The 15,796-nt window shown below is 48.3% G+C and overlaps 1 protein-coding gene across 5 annotated transcripts in view; it reads left to right on the top strand.

The window, feature by feature from the left end:
- Positions 1-2,014: 2,014 nt before the first annotated feature.
- The window catches only part of ABCA3 (ATP binding cassette subfamily A member 3), a 79,636-nt gene continuing 65,854 nt past the window's right edge, over positions 2,015-15,796 (top strand). For 3 of the 5 annotated variants that reach the window (XM_005295579.4, XM_005295583.5, XM_042854138.2), the window contains exon 1: positions 2,015-2,181. The gene's annotated coding sequence lies outside the window, so the exon portion shown is untranslated. Of the gene's footprint in view, positions 2,182-3,000; positions 3,021-15,796 lie in introns of those variants that run through there. The other 2 variants (XM_065558685.1, XM_065558687.1) reach the window with 2 other exon arrangements.

The following is a 15,796-nucleotide window of genomic DNA, read 5'->3' on the forward strand; positions in this document are numbered from 1 at the left end:
GTCCCCTCACCTCCGTCTCTCCGTCCCTGTCTCATTGTCTTTTAAAGTAGCCAGGTAATATTTTTTCCCCCCAATCTTTAAAACGCTCTTCTTCATTGACATTTCAGCCCTGCTTTTCATCTTGGTTTTCTCCTGTAGTTCCTTTCCTCTCCTGCACTCATCTCTTTCCCCCATGTTGGCCGGTGGAGGCGGGATGCTAGCTGGAAATGGGGTGGGCAGCATGGAGGAATGGGCAGCACTTACTCACTGCACAGTCAAGTATGATTCATTCCACGAGGGATCTGGAGTAGTTGTCTTGAACCCTGGATTTTAGATGCACATATAGTAGAATCCTCATAATTTGGCCTTTCATCCACTTTAAGGAGATGTCACTTGACACCCAAATTGCTTTACTCCTCTTCACTCTTGTGGGCTCACTAAAGAGTAAGTGATACAGCTCCGCCACTCACCAGAGTCTCAGAGCTAATTATGGCTGTCCCTGCCCTGATATGCTAAATTTGGAGAGGGGAGGTAGAGAGCGCACCCACACACTAGTGCACAGGAACAGCCATGATTTGACTGGCACTGTCCTGGTGCATAAGCATAGGGCCAGCCAGTGCTGCTGGCAGAGCTGACCGGTCCAGAGGGTGGCATGTCTGCATAATGCAGGGCAGAAGATAGATCCATCAAGACAATTGGACTCCTGCAGGTAAAGAGGGAGATTCCCCCTCACTAATCAACTTGGACAGAAAGGCAAAACTGATCAGAAAATGAAGCCAAGGACCCATGGCTCTTATGGCAGGCACCTAATTGGTGCACCAACTGGAGAGCAGCTATGCAGCCTGCAGTGCTTGCTAAAGGTCTGCAGAGAGCACCAAGTGTCTGCTTTATAGAGCCTTCTCAATCTGTGCTAAGGGCTGTGCTGGCTGCATACCGTGCAGTGTGCAGTTCGCATTGACCAGGCAGGAGATTTTAGCTTCTGCAATTCAACCTCTCCCAAAATCCAACTTTCCAAATACTGTCCTGGGAAAAGAAAATGCATAAGTTTCTCTTTGAGTGGAGAGAACCTCAGCTGCTCCATCTGGGCTTTGGATGAAAAGCGAGGGAATGGGGATGTCCTTAAGCAAGGAGGATGACACCTCTTCCAGGAGAAAACTAAGCAGGGCTAAAGGTCCCTCTCTCAGAGACGGGAGGAAAGGGCAGGCAGAAAGTATTATGCTTTTGGGGAAGAGGGGTCTGAGTGAGGATGTGAAGAGGCACTGAAGCAACTGGCTGACAGAGGGGTAGATGTAAAGGTGCTGGTGTGTGTGTGTGTGGGGGGGGGCAGTCCAGACAAGGGACTTAAGTGAGGATCTAAGGAATAAAACAGCACTGAGCCACCTAGACTACAGAGAGAGCTGCTGAGCTATTCTAATGCTACCCCACAACAATGGGACAGTTAGGGGACGGAAGCTGATAGGTCTGTAGGCTGGGGAGGGGAGAAACATATTTACCTTATTTCTCCCCCTGAACAACGCTTAAAGCAGGTAGATAAAACTGCTCGAGGTCACGGAGGGTGTTTTGTTTGCCAGCTGATCTGAGCCCCCATCAGGAGCAGAGTTTGAGCCAAGCGCAGCTCTGTGAGAACAGAGAGCCAAAGGGGCACAGGGAGGGAAATAAAGGAAGCTGAGCCTCCCCCAACCACTGGGCCGGAGGCGCCCAGGGAGGGGCACATGCCAGTTTCCCCAGATACAGGAAGGGGTCCAAGAGAGGCCGCAGCAGTGTGGCTAACTCCGGTGATCTCGTTGAGAACCTCGTGACGCTGTGCCCAGGAAAGCCCTGGCGCCTGGAATCGCGGGATCTCCGCTGTTTTTGTTTTTAAATAGGAAATTTCCAACCCTGGCGGCTAGACAGGAACCGAACCCTGGGCAGGGTGGGGGAGCAGATAGGGCCAGCCCAGCACGGGGGCTGAGCTATGATGTCTGGCATGGGGTTTGGCCGCTGCCGGACACACCGACAAACCCGGCTGCAGCACCACCTTCCCGGGTCACGTGACGAGATCCGGTCACGTGAGGCGGCGCCGGGATCAGCTGGCCGCCGAGCTGCTTTCCTCGCAGGCAGCGCAGGGCCTCAGCTGAGCCGGGAGTGGGGATGGCAGCGGGGCCAGCGGTTGGAGTGGCCTGCGCGGGGCAGCAGTGACACCCCGGCCCGGAGCGCTGGCTGGTAAGAGACCCCCCCCCCCTTCCGTTCCCCCCATCCGCCCCGGGGGGAGTCCAATCCCCGGGACCCCCTTTCTGTTCCCCCAGCGTCTTGCAGTGGGACCCCTGGCCTCCATCTCTCCCGCCCCCCTCCCCGGTTTCACCCCAGGAAGAGCCTGCTCCTCAGGCCCCAAGATCCCTGGCCTCACCCCTCTTCTTCCTTCCCCCTAACCTCACACTCCTTCCCTCCTTGACCTTTTCCCTGGCAGCCTCAGCTCCCCTCTTAGACCCTGAGTCTCACCCCCCCCCCATGTTCCCCACAAGCTACTCCCAACTCCCCAGCCCAAGTCTAATTGCTCACATGTCCTTCCCCCCCCCCCCCCGCTCCTTAGGGGAGCAGCTCTGACTCTGAGCTGGCAGCAGAGCTGGGGGGATATTCAGGGTCCCCCCCCATCTCTTCACTCCCCACCCATGTCTTCCTTCTCTGTTCCTGACCCCCTACTCCTCCCTCAGCAGCAGGCCCATTGCCCTGTGTGGAATCCAAAGCATGGCAGGGCTTTTCCAGCTCTAGTCATCCACCGTGGTTGGCACCACATGATAGAGAGGATGGGCCTACTGTTGTAGAGCAGCCGTGTAGCATGGAATCCAGTCAGGACCCTAAAGGAGGGCAGATGGGTGGGACTCACACTTGCAGGTGTGTCTGCTTTCTGGGCAGGTGTGCAGCCCATTCTGTGGCTGCAGCCACCTGGAGCAGAGGCCCCCTCAGCTACTGGGGTGTGCAGAGGTGTAAGAAGCCCCTGTGGCGGCTGGGACCTGAGCTCTTGGCAGCTGGATGGGTGCTTTGGAGAGAAATCTGTGCTCATTGTAAGGTTTGAATCTTGGTTCTGAATGTTTTATGTGAAGGTAGTGCCTGGAAAGGGATCAGAAGAGGGGCAATAACTGGCCCCAGGGGGCACTCATTGAAGGAAGTCTCCTGGAGTTAATATTTTTAATTTTGAGGTGGGTTTTGTGAAGTTGGAAGATATTAGTTTGCCAGTCCAGGAGGCCAAGTCCTCTCTTTCCATACCAGGCACAGTAGTGGCAGTGCAAGCTCCCAGGTGTCAGCCTGCCGCTGTGCTTAAGGCTTGTTTGGTAGAGATCGCCTCTAGAAGCTAAAGGGTAATCGTGTCTTTGCGGCCCATCCATTCCTTTGTTCTCTGGAGGTTTCTTGTATGGTGGAGTCTGGACTGGTACCCTTGGACTAGCATTCAGAGCAACCATTGGTTGTGTGTAATTTGATCATGGATCACCCCCTGTTGAATTTGAAAACCTCTGTGCCCTGTATCTACCCTCTTGCTGCAGGAAGCTAACCTCATGGTTGTTCACCATCTATCTGCCTATGTTAGGTAGGGCACAGGTGGCAGAGAGAATAATCTGAGTGTATGACTGTATGTGAGTGAGCATGTGTCTAAGTCAAAGTGGCAGGCGTTCTTTGTCCCTTTCTTGATTCTTTGCCAGTCTTCATAATTGTTGTCCTTCTACAAACACAAGTGTTAATGTTAGGAATGGGTACAAGGTTTTGTGGCTGACAGGATAGCTGCCTAGTAGTAAATTCTAACTGGCAGTCTTCCACATCTATGAATTTTCGGCTTTGGACCCTGCCTGTGGTTCTTACTTGGGAACAGGAAGTGATGAGAGGCCGGAGAATTACCCAAGGGAATTGGTTGCTGCTGCTTTTTCATTCTCTTTAAAACATGCTGCAGTGAACAAAGTATAGTAGATGGGGCAGCAGAAGACTGAGATAGAGTTGGGGTTTCCTGGTGTTTTATAGGAGGGGAGAGTGTCTTTCTGGTACCACATGCCAGTCTCTGTGCTCCACCTTTGCTAATGGGGTCCGGTCATTCTCCATCACCTGGCCTCTATTTCTAGTGTATATCTTTGTTTCCCAGCATGGGAAGCTTGCTGCTGCTGAACGCTGGAGCTATAAAAGCTGGGGAAAGCTTTGTTTTATTGTAGCCCTACAGCCTGGGTGGCCTAAGTGTGCCGGTGAAATTCCTGTCCTGTGCATGTCTGTAAAGGAGGTTGTGATGATGACACTGTTGATTTCCAAAGGAGAGTCAATGTGCGGCTTTTCCAGCACTACTTAGTGGTTATAGGATTGTATTGCTTTGGTGACTAATATATGTAGGGAAATTTTGGGGGTTACGTTTCTTTGCTTGTTCACAGTTGGGAAAGGTCCCTCATAATAATTATGGATGGGTAGCAAGGAGGGAAATCTAGAGTAAACATGGCTGGTATATGGAACAGCTGTCTTGACCTGAATTAAGTCAGTACCAAGAAATGCTTGCCCTGGAAGCTGGACTTCCAGGAATGATGGGAGTTGACTGAAATAGCATTCTTGGTACCTGCTTCTCATGATGCTGTCATAAGAACAGCCAGATTGGGCCAGACCAATGGTCTATCTAGCCCAGTATCCTGTCTGCGGACAGTGGCCAATGCCAGATGCTACAAAGGGAATGAACAAAACAGGGCACTTAGCAAGTGATCCATCTCCTGTTGTCCACTCCCAGCTTCTGACAGTCAGAGGAGAGGGACACCCAGAGCATGGTTTTGCATTCCTGACCATCTTGACTAATAGCCATTGATGGACCTATCCTCCATGAACTTATCTAGTTCTTTTTTTGAACCAGTCCTACTTTTGGCCTGGTATTGAGTTCCACAGACTGTGTGTTGTGTGAAAAAATACTTCCTTTTGATTGTTTTATACTTGCTGCCTATTAATTTCATGGGGTGACCCCTGGTTCTTGTGTTATGTCAAGGGGTAAATAACACTTATTCACTTTCTCCACACCACTCATGATTTTATAGATCTCTATCATATCTGCCCTTAGTCGTCTCTTTTCCAAGCTGAAAAGTCGCAGTTTTATTAATCTTTCCTCATATGGAAGCTGTTCCATACCCCTAATCATTTTTGTTGCCCTTCTCTTCACCTTTTCTAATTTATCTTTTTTGAGATGGGGTGACCAGAACTGCATGCAGTATTCAAGACGTGGGTGTAACATAGATTTATATAGTGGCATTATGATATTTATTGGCTGATAAGCTATCCCTTCCCAAATGTTTCCTTCCATTCCGTTAGCTTTTTTGACTGCCGCCGCACACTGAGTGGATGTTTTCCAAGAACTGTCCACAGTGATTCCAAGTTCTTTGAGTGGTAACAGCTAATTTAGACACCATCATGTTGTATGTATAGTTGGGATTATGTTTTCCAATGTGCATTACTTTGCATTTGTCGTCATTGAATATCATCTGCCATTTTGTTGCCCAGTCACCCACTTTTGTGAGATCCCGTTGTAACTCTTGGCAGTCTGCTTTGGACTTAACTATCTTGAGTAATTTTGTATCAATTGTAAACTTTGCCACCTCACTGTTTACCCATTTTTCCAGATCATTTATGAATATGTTAAACAGAACAGGTCCCAGTACCGATCCTTGGGGGACTCTATTTACCTCTCTCTATTATGAAAACAGACCATTTATTCCTCCCCTTTGTTTCCTGTCTTTTAACCAGTTACCGATCCATGAGAGGACTTTCCCTTTTATCCCATGACTGCTTACTTTGCTTAAGAGCTTTTGGTGAGGGACCTTGTCAAAGGTTTTCTGAAAATCCAAGTATACTATATCCAGTAGATCACCCTTGTCAACATATTTGTTGACCCCCTCAGAGACTTCTAATAGACTGGTGAGGCATGATTTTGCTTTACAAAAGCCATGCTGATTCTTCCCCAACAAATCGTGTTCTTCTGTATGTCTGATAATTCTATTCTTCACTATAGTTTCAACCAAGTTGCCTGGTACTCAGGTTAGGCTAACTGGCCTGTAATTGCCAGGATCGCCTGTGGGGCCTTCTTTTAAAAATTGGTGTCCCATTAGCTATCCTCCAGTCATCTGGTACAGAAACTGATTTAAGCAATAGGTTTTACATACCACAGTTAGTAGTTTGCAATTTCACATTTGAGTTCCTTCAGAACTCTTGGGTGAATATCATCATCTGGACCTGCTGATGTACATTAAACAGTAGGGCTGTCAAGCGATTAAAAAAATCAATTGCGATTAATTGTGGTTTTAATTGCACTGTTAAACAATAATAGAATACCATTTATTCAAATATTTTTGATGTTTTCTATATTTTCAAATATAGGCTGGGAACACGAGGCTCAGGGCTGGGGCTTCATGCAATTAATGCATTAAATTAATGCATTAATTTTGTTTTCAGTTAATCGCAGGCATTAAGTGCAATTAATTGACAGCCCTATTGAACAGTAATATCAATTTGTTCCAAAACCTCCTCTACTGACACCTCAATCTGGGACAATTCCTCAGATTTGTCACGGAGAAAGAATGGCTCAGGTGTGGGAATCTCCCTCACATCTATCTTCGCTGCAGAGGATGTGAAAAATTTATTTAACTTCTCCGCAATGGCCTTGTCTTTCTTGAATTCTCCATTAGCATGTTGATCATCCAGTGGCCCCACTGATTGTTTGGCAGGCTTTCTGCTTCTGATGTACTTACAATTTTTTGCTCTTAGTTTTGTGTCTTTTGCTAGTTGCGTTTCAATTTCCTTTTTGGCTTCCCTAATTATACTTTTACACTTGGCTTGCCAGAGTTTATGCTCCTTTGTATTTTCCTCAGTAGGATATGCCTTCCAATTTTTGCCCTTAACTGTCTCTTTTAGTCTGTATAACCATGGTGATGGTTTTTTGGTCCTCTTCCTATTATTTTTAATTTGGGTATATGTTTAATTTGAGCCTCTATTATGGTGTTTTTTAAAAGTTTCCATGCAGCTTGCAGGCATTTCACTCTTGTGACTGTTTCTTTCACTTTCTGTTTAACTAGCTTCCTCATTTTTGTGTAGTTCCCCTTTCTGAAGGTAAATGCTCCTGCAGTGGGCTTTTTTGGTGTTTTCCACCCTCACACCAAGGATGTTAAATTTAATTACATTATGGTTGCTATTACCGAGTAGTTTAGCTATATTTACCTCTTGGACCATATCCTGTGCACCACTTGGGACTAAATCAAGAATTGCTTCTGCCCTTGTGGGTTCTAGGACTAACTGCTCCAAGAAGCAGCCATTAAGATGGGCATGTGCAGCAGATCAATGAGACAGCATGGTCTGGGTGAATGACCATGTGACTGGGAATTGGGGGATTCCTTTGTCGGAATTTCAGGCTGGGCTGTCATTTGGCTTCTCTGTGCCTCTGTTTTCCCTGTGTATAAAACGGGGATTATACTTGCCTGTCAGGAAGCTTATGGTAACTAGTTGATGATTGTCACTTACACAGCACTCTGTGTCTTCAGAGCAAAGCCCAGATATAACTTAGAGAATTTTTCACTTGACCACCTGCATCTATGCTAACTCCAGGCTTAGAACAGAGGGCACAGCTGGAGCCATACAAAATATCTGTGAGTTCAGATGGCCCATCCCTTTGGGCACGAATTCCCTTACCACTGTAAGATCAAAGGGTTCAATTCCTTGCTTAAAAGAGCAAACATTAGCGCCTCCCCTGAAGAGTGTCCTGATGAAATGACCAATATTTTAGCAGCAAGAGAACAGGCATTTTAGCAGGGAAGTGCCACTAAAGGAAATGAAGTGGGCTTTTTGTCTTAATAGCAGAGAGAAGAGAGTGAATGGGAGCCAAAGTGTTTGATTAGGGCAGGGTTAATTTAGCTTGGGCCCATTATTGCTGCGATTCAGGAGGGTTGAGACCGCCTTGGATTGGGGCCATCTCTGGTTGTGGGGACTGCAAGTCCTCTCTGAAATGTCAAGTGGCTGACGGGAACTACTCAGTCTTATCCCTTTGCGTTGATTTCATTTTGTAACAACTGATAAAGTGTTCTCAGATGTGCTGCCCGCCCCCAGGGTCCCTGCTTGGGCTGCACTTGCCAACCCTTTGGCATGACTCAGTTGTGCCAACCTTGACTCACTTCACCATGCTGCTGTAGGTTCCGGCCTGGTGAGCGCTCGCACTGCTACAGAGCACTTTGGGATTTCCTTCTGCTGCAAGGGCTGTCTCTGCCTCTGAATGCAATAAATGCGTTAGTTTCATACAAGAAGGAAATGTTTTCAAGCAAGTAAAAGATGCTGGCGCTTAAATATCTGCCATTGGTTTGGGAACCAGTCCGTGCTGCCAATGCTGGCCCAGCAGGATTTCCCAGCAATACCAGTGCTGGGTGGGCAGAGTGTAAGGGCAGGGATGGCACGAACTAGAAGCTGGTGAAAGGTGTGTCTGCAAAGGGGGTTGCAGACACTTCTGAAGGTGACCTGGCAATGGTGCAGTGTACGTGGAAGTCCTGCCCTTTCCTTCAGTCTGTGTAGGATCCCCCTGCACAGGAACCCATGTGCTCTCATTGTACAAAGGAGGGCAGGGAGAAACATGTCCACTGTATGATACAGAGGTCCCAGTCTACTGCACAGGGAGTAAGGGTGAAAGATGCACCATTGTGTGGACCCTGTACTCCTTCTTTCGCTTTGTGCTATAGGCACTGGAGTCTCCTTCAGCCATTAGGCTGATGATGTTGTGTCCATAGAGAGTGTTTACTCTGTGCCTGGAGAAGGATTCCTGTCTCCTAGTGAAGTCCTCCAGGCTCTGGCAGAGGTCCTTGAGCTGCAGAGTGGATTTGTCCTTCATGGACTGTTCCAAAGATCAGTGTGTGTGAGGAAAGGCATGTGATGGGCGGACTAGGGTGTAGTGTACGTAACTTAGCTTATCTGGGGAGAATTCCTTCCTGTCTGCACTGGGGTTGGTTGACAGTGTTCTTACACAACATGCGTGATAGGCAACATTGTCTAGTGGTTAGGAGGGAGATGGGAGGCCCAGGTTCTAGTCCCAGCTTTGCTGCAGATTTGTGTGACTTTACGCTAGTCTCTTGCAGTAGGCCTGTCTTTTCAAAAGTGGCTACTGGTTTTGGGTGCCTAACTTAAGATGCCTAGGACCTAGCCTGGCCAAAGTGCGCCCCAAGAGAAGGGGTCGCTCCTGCAGGAATTAGAAGGGCTCTTGAAATGTTGAGATGAAACTGGAAAGAACTAAACCTGCATCTCTGGAGTCCAGGGGGCTTCATTACATGACATGGGAAAGGTTTTGTCCTAGGAAAGGGACTGATCATTTGTGGCACCTTGCAGACATTTCTGTGCCTCTACTACTCAACTTCCTCTCCCTCCCCACCCTCAACTTCTGTGCCTGCCTGCTCTCCCAGCACTTCATTTGCCATCAGGCACCCCTAGCAAGAGGGGAACAAGTTTTGTTTTGCTCATGCTGGTGTAACTCCTGGGTTACTTTGCTGAAATTAACGGGGGAACATGACTGAGAAACAGGAGAATCTGGCCCGGAGAGTCTACACACAGATTGCTGGAGGCATCCCCAGTGAGCCAACGCTCAGCTCATCGGTAGCTCTTCCTCATCCGCCTGCTTCTTCACAGCACACTGTTCCTTTGGGCAGCTTGTTAAACAACTAGTTCCAGGTTCTGAGTCCCACTGTAAATTTTTGTGGCTTTGCAATCCTGTTTTCCCATCTTTCTTAATAGTCTCTCTCCCCTTTTGCTGTGTGAGACTCTCACAAATGGGGTAATTGGCCCTACAGTGGAAAGCGTGAGAGGACTTAATCCTGTATTATGGTCATCCCTAGTGGCGCCAGTGTAGATTGAAAAAAACAGTAAGGAGTCCTTGTGGCACTTTAGAGACTAACAAATTTATTTGGGCATAAGCTTTCGTGGGCTAGAACCCACTTCATTAGATGCATGGAGTGGAAAATACAGGAGCAGGTATAACATGAAAGGATGGGGGTTGCCTTACCAAGTGTGAGGTCAGTCTAATGAGAGAAATCAATTAACAGCAGGGTAACTTTTGAAATGGTAATGAGAGTGGCCCATTACAGACAGTTGACAAGAAGGTGTGAGTAACAGTAGGGAGAAATTAGGTTAAGGTTTTGTAATGACTCAACCATTCCCAGTCTTTATTCAGGCCTAATCTGATGGTATCCAGTTTGCAAATTAATTCCAGTTCTGCAGCTTCACATTGGAGTCTGTTTTTGAAGTTTTTTTGTTGAAGAATTGCCACTTTTAGGTCTGTTATTGAGTGACCAGAGAGACTGAAGTGTTCTCCTACTGGTTTTTGAACATTATGATTCCTGATGTCAGATTTGTGTCCATTTATTCTTTTGTGTAGAGACTGTCCAGTTTGGCCAATGTACATGGCAGAGGGGCATTGCTGGCACATGATGGCATATATCACATTGGTAGATGTGCAGGTGAACGAGCCCCTGATGGTGTGGCTGATGTGGTTAAGTCCTATGATGGTATCCCTTGAATAGATATGTGGACAGAGTTGGCACCGGGGTTTGTTGCAGGGTTTGGTTCCTGGGTTAGTATTTCTGTTGTATGGTGTGTAGTTGCTGGTGAGTATTTGCTTCAGGTTGAGGGGCTGTATGTAAGCGAGAACTGGCCTGTCTCCCAAAGTCTGTGAGAGTGAGGGATCGTCCTTCAGTATAGGTTGTAGATCCTTGATGATGCGCTGGAGAGGTTTTAGTTGGGGGCTGTAGGTGATGGCTAATGGCGTTCTGTTACTTTCTTTGTTGGGCCTGTCTTGTAGTAGGTGACTTCTCAGTACCCTTCTGGCTCTGTCAGTCTGTTTCTTCACTTCAGCAGGTGGGTATTGTAGTTTTAAGAACGCTTGATAGAGATTCTGTAGGTGTTTGTCTCTCTCTGAGGGATTGGGGCAAATGCGGTTGTAGCTTAGATTGAGGTACTGTTATACTAGGTGCTATACACAACTGCAGACCCGGCCTTGGAGTGCTTACAGTCTAAAGAGACAAGGCTGCCAAAGGTCAGATTATTGTCTCTATGTCACAGTTGGAGAACTGAGACATGGATATTAAGGGAATTGAGGTTGAGTCTCCAGAGTCTCATTCTGGTGCCTTAACCGCAAACCCATCATATGTACAAAACAGAAAATATTGGTAATTGCTCCAGGACGGAATCCCAGATGTTACTTGGAACAACCAGGAACGTTGTTCAGAGATGTGTTTATAAATGACAGCACCACTTTAAAATAGAGACTACAGTACAGGACCCCTTCTTGCTTTCTCCCCATTTCTTGTCCACCCAAGCTATCTTCCTGATGGATTGTTCTTAACCTGCCTCTTCATTCATCCTCTCAGCACCTACAGGAATTCCAAACCAAACTCCTTTTTCTTATGACTTGCCCTGTGGGAGAGCTGAGTTATTTGTGCTTGTTAAGATCTGACATAAGATCCTGCAGTTTATTGGTACTGTATTAAGCAGTGCATTGTACACAGTACTGTTCTGAATCCTGTAAAGCCAAAGCATTCTAAACTGAGAAACTACCACATCCGCTGTGTGTATTTATTTAAACTTTTGAGAACTGATGTCTTTGTTCATAAAAATGAATCCACCTGGGGTGTCTATAAAATCTGAGATTCGGAGAAGGTTGTAAAACTGTTAGCAACCTGCTTTGGTATGTTAACATGTTATTGATGTACCACGTGTTGGGTACAAAGATCAGCTGGCCTCTGTTTTTTGCATCTTGCAGCCTCTATTGAAACTTTTATTCTTCTAATAATTTAATTTGCCTTAAACCCTCCTGTACAGAGGTAGGGATGCAAACAAAAGAATTCTACGCTGGTTCTGTTTTAGGACTACATTAGTACAGAGCGATCAGAACGGTAGCGTGTTTTCAAAACAATTGAAGGTGAAAATGTTGGCAAGTGGTTAGTGGTTCTGGGTTGTCTAGTCGTGATTCAGCGTGTTGGCTAGTGATTCTGGGGGCTTCAAGCTTTGGCTGCCCAAAGTGAACCACCTTAAAGGGGCCTGACATTCAGAAGGCAGGAGATCAGACCTCTCTGAAAGCCCAGCCTCTTTCAGGTGGTTCAGTGTGGGCCCATGAGTTCACTAGTCACTTTTGAAAGTCTTGGCCAAAGGGCCTGCTGCCATCGCTATGGTTCTTGGAATGTCTTGTTATGGGAATGAATAGAGGAGACAGCCCCTCCTGGCTGTGTTGGGCGGGAGGAGGGGAGGAAGAGGGGGCTCTGGGGGGGTTAATATTAATGTTTGATTCAACCCTGCCCCTCCTCGCCTCTATACAGGGGTATGCTGCCAGTAAGGCTAGCATGTGATGTCTTACTTCAGCCCCACCCTGCCAATATGGGCACAAGGCGGGGTCTGGCATGCAGCTGTCTGATGTAGTCTGGCAGGTTGGGCTAGTTCCTACATTATGCAGTTCTAATGCTTATCCAAGTGGGGGAAGGAGAAGTGCTGATAAGGGAAACTGCCTTTTCCAGTCCCAGTTTCTATGGAAACCGGACATCAGAGGAGCAGAAATGCACTAAGTGCTTAAAAATAATTGCCAGTTCTCAGAGCACATGGCCTGTTCTCAGCTCACTCATCCACCTCTGTTGCGATGGCAGCCGGAAGTGGCCAGCCCCCATAACAAGATGCTTCAGCAGAAGAGCACTAGTATATGCAGGCAACCTGTGTTTTAGCCACTGAGTCATCTAAATCAGGGGTTCTTAACCTTTCTTTCTGAGCACACCCCCTTCCCCGCCCCCCCCATGCCCCAGTATGCTATAAAAACTCCACGGCCCAGCTGTGCCACAACTGTTTTTCTGCATATAAAAACCAGCGTCAGTGTTAGAAGGTAGCAAGGTGGCAGTTGCCCGGGGTCCCATGCCACAGGGGGCAGCACAAAGCTAAGTTGCTCAGGCTTCAGCTTCAGCCCCTGGTGGTGGGGCTCAGGGCCCTGGACTGCAGTCTCATGCAGCGGGCTTTGGCTTTCTGCCCTGGGCCCTAGTGAGTCTAATGCCAGCCATGCTTGGCGGACCCCCTGAAACCTGCTCGCGGCCCAACAGGGGGCCCCGGACCCCTGGTTGAGAACCACTGAGCTAGATCTCTTCTGTACTGGATTAGACAACACGGCAGCTAATAAACCGGGGTCAATCCAGGTTACCTCTCCCAGCGTTGCTTGCGCTAGTGAAATGGTGGGAAATGCGAAGAAAATGGCCAGTGCAGTTGCAGCTTCTGTGATAGACTTTCTGTCTCGGTGTTTGAGTGTTGACATTACGGGTTCCTCAAGAAATATCTACACACTTTCGGGTACCAGAGGCTCGGCTCCGGTAGTTCAGGAGTCAGGGCCGTCCTTGGGCATATGCAGCATACGCAGCTGCCTTGGACACTATGAAATTTAAGGCACCAAATTGCCCCAAATTTCATGGTGCCCTAAGCAGCTGCGTGCTGCATACGCAGCAGCACCAGCCCTATCCCCTGGCTGGCCCCCCCACGAGCTGCGCCCACTGCAAAGGGCAGAGCTGTCCCTTGAAGAGTGTGGGACCCCGGACAACTCCCTCCGCCCCACCTCTTACTCTCCCCTCTGCTCCGCCCCCAGCCCGCCCCCATTGCACCTCTTCCCCCAGCAACCCAGCACTCACTGGCAGCCCGGCCCCAGCCAGCTCTACTCCACCACCTCCCACCCGCAGCACTCCGCTTCCCGCCACCAGCAAGTCGGGGGGGGGGGGGAGGGGAACCTTTCCCTAACGCCCCCTCTGAGCGACACGGCTGGGGCCGGGGCAAGGGAAGCGGAGCGGGCTGGGGCCATGGCACTCCACTTCCCTTGCCCCCCGGTGAGTGCTGGGAGGTTGGGGAAGGCGGCGGGAAGTGGAGTGGCGCGGCTGGGAGCTGGCGGAGTAGAGCTGGCTGGGGCCGGGCTGCTCCGCTCCCTGTGACCGTGTTCCCAATTCTTCTCACGCTGGTAGCGAATAGCCTGGAACTGGAGAGTTTCTACTCTTGGACCACTCACTTGTACCTTCGTCAGATCCTGGAGTGTTCTTCATTGCCTGCGTGTGGGTGAGGCTTCTGCCACAGCGGTGTTGCAAGTTAGTGGTATTTCCACCAGGGGTGACGCAGGCAGGTGGCTGGTGAACATACAGGTCTGTTGCATCTTATGCGCATTTAACATGTGCAATTTCAACTTTACGTGGTCGGCAAAAACAAAAAAACAACAACAAGAAAAGAGAAAAACAACAGTTTTAATACTATACCTGTAGTGCGGGCGATTTCACCCGCCATTGAACTCAATGGGGTTTTGGCTATACGCGGTTTTCGCTTTACGCGTTAACCGCGGAACGGAACCCCCGCGTAAGATGAGACAGACCTGTATAAGCCTTGTTCAAAAGGCCTGTGTGCTGTCATTTGCTTCCCATTTAATGGTGTCTAAATCTCAATTTAGAGGCAGCCACTTTAGGTGAGGGCGCAGCCTCTCCTGTTCCGTCCCAGGGAAAGCACTGCTGAGTCTCAGTTTGTACGTTGCTAGAATGGGCCAATTCTTCATTGCTGGGCCACCGTGTGGAGTCAAGGCACTAAAACCACGGACAGGTGCTTGCTGTAGTTTGGTGAATGTGACACCCGCCTCTTCAATGGCAGGAAATCCAACACTTCTGTTTGTCCAGGGGGTGCTCAGCCTTGTGCCGGGTTCTGGGTAACAGGATCCTTCCCAGATGGGTACAGCACTTCATCCAATTATGGGTTGCGGGTCAGTCATGCATATTAGAGGCCGGTTTGCGCCTGGGATTTTGACACTGTGTGGGATGTACACACATGCGTATCTATACTTGTGATGTCTATGGATCTGTATCGACCTGACTCTCTGCCAGACTTTGGGATAATCGCTATAATGCAATTATTCCAGCAGTAAATACTGTAGTGATAGCGCATGCTACAAGGCAGTTCCTATCTTGCAGCGTAGATCAGACAAGGTGATTCATTAACCTGAAATCTCTCATCGATTTGTGTGTTTCTCTTTGATGTCTTGAGCTCTCCATGGAGGTTTGAGGCTAGGTGTGGTATTATGATGGTTTCATCTCCGGAAACCCATCTCTTAGATGAGGAAATTCTGTCTTGTGAGATGAGGAAAGTAATTGTTATGTTTGTGTCAGTCTGCAGCAGCTGAGCAGTCTCACTGCACAAAGTCGCTTCCTTTGATTGATTCCAGTGTGCAGGCAGCCTGCGGAGTACAAGCTGCAGGAGGGCAGAGGCACAACCGCTGGGGCAGGATTTTAAAAAGAACCCCTGTGACATACCTAGGGTGCAGTCCACACTAGTGAGGAGCTGGGTCATCCCTGCCCTCTAACCTGTAGGCTCTTTACACTGCTTTGCTGTTGTTGCCTCCATTCCTGGACTGCTTGCGACCCGCTGCTAGTGTGTAAGTCACTCCCAGCTATATCTGTGTGCACTTGCAACCTGTCAGTCACACCCAGACTTTTACCATCTTGGATTATACTGCAGGGTGATGCCAGCATATTCCCAGTCCCAGATATTTCCCCAGAATTGTATGTCTTGTACAGCCCAGCCCTCTCCTGGACAATATAAGCCCATATAAGTCCGTCATTTTATTAATAGAAATGCTGTACACAAATCCAGTTCTCCCAAGTAGCGTCCCAAACACTTCAGTTAAAACACACTGGTCTAGATAAAACAATAAAAGGAGTTTATTAACTACAACGAAAGAGATTTTGTGTGAATATAAGTAATGAAGTACAAGAAAAAATAAAGATAAAAAGTAGCTAGTGCCTCACTTAACAAACGGTTAGATTCTAAA

Source organism: Chrysemys picta, chromosome 10, assembly GCF_011386835.1.
Source record: "Chrysemys picta bellii isolate R12L10 chromosome 10, ASM1138683v2, whole genome shotgun sequence".
NCBI classification, from domain to species: Eukaryota; Metazoa; Chordata; order Testudines; family Emydidae; genus Chrysemys; species Chrysemys picta.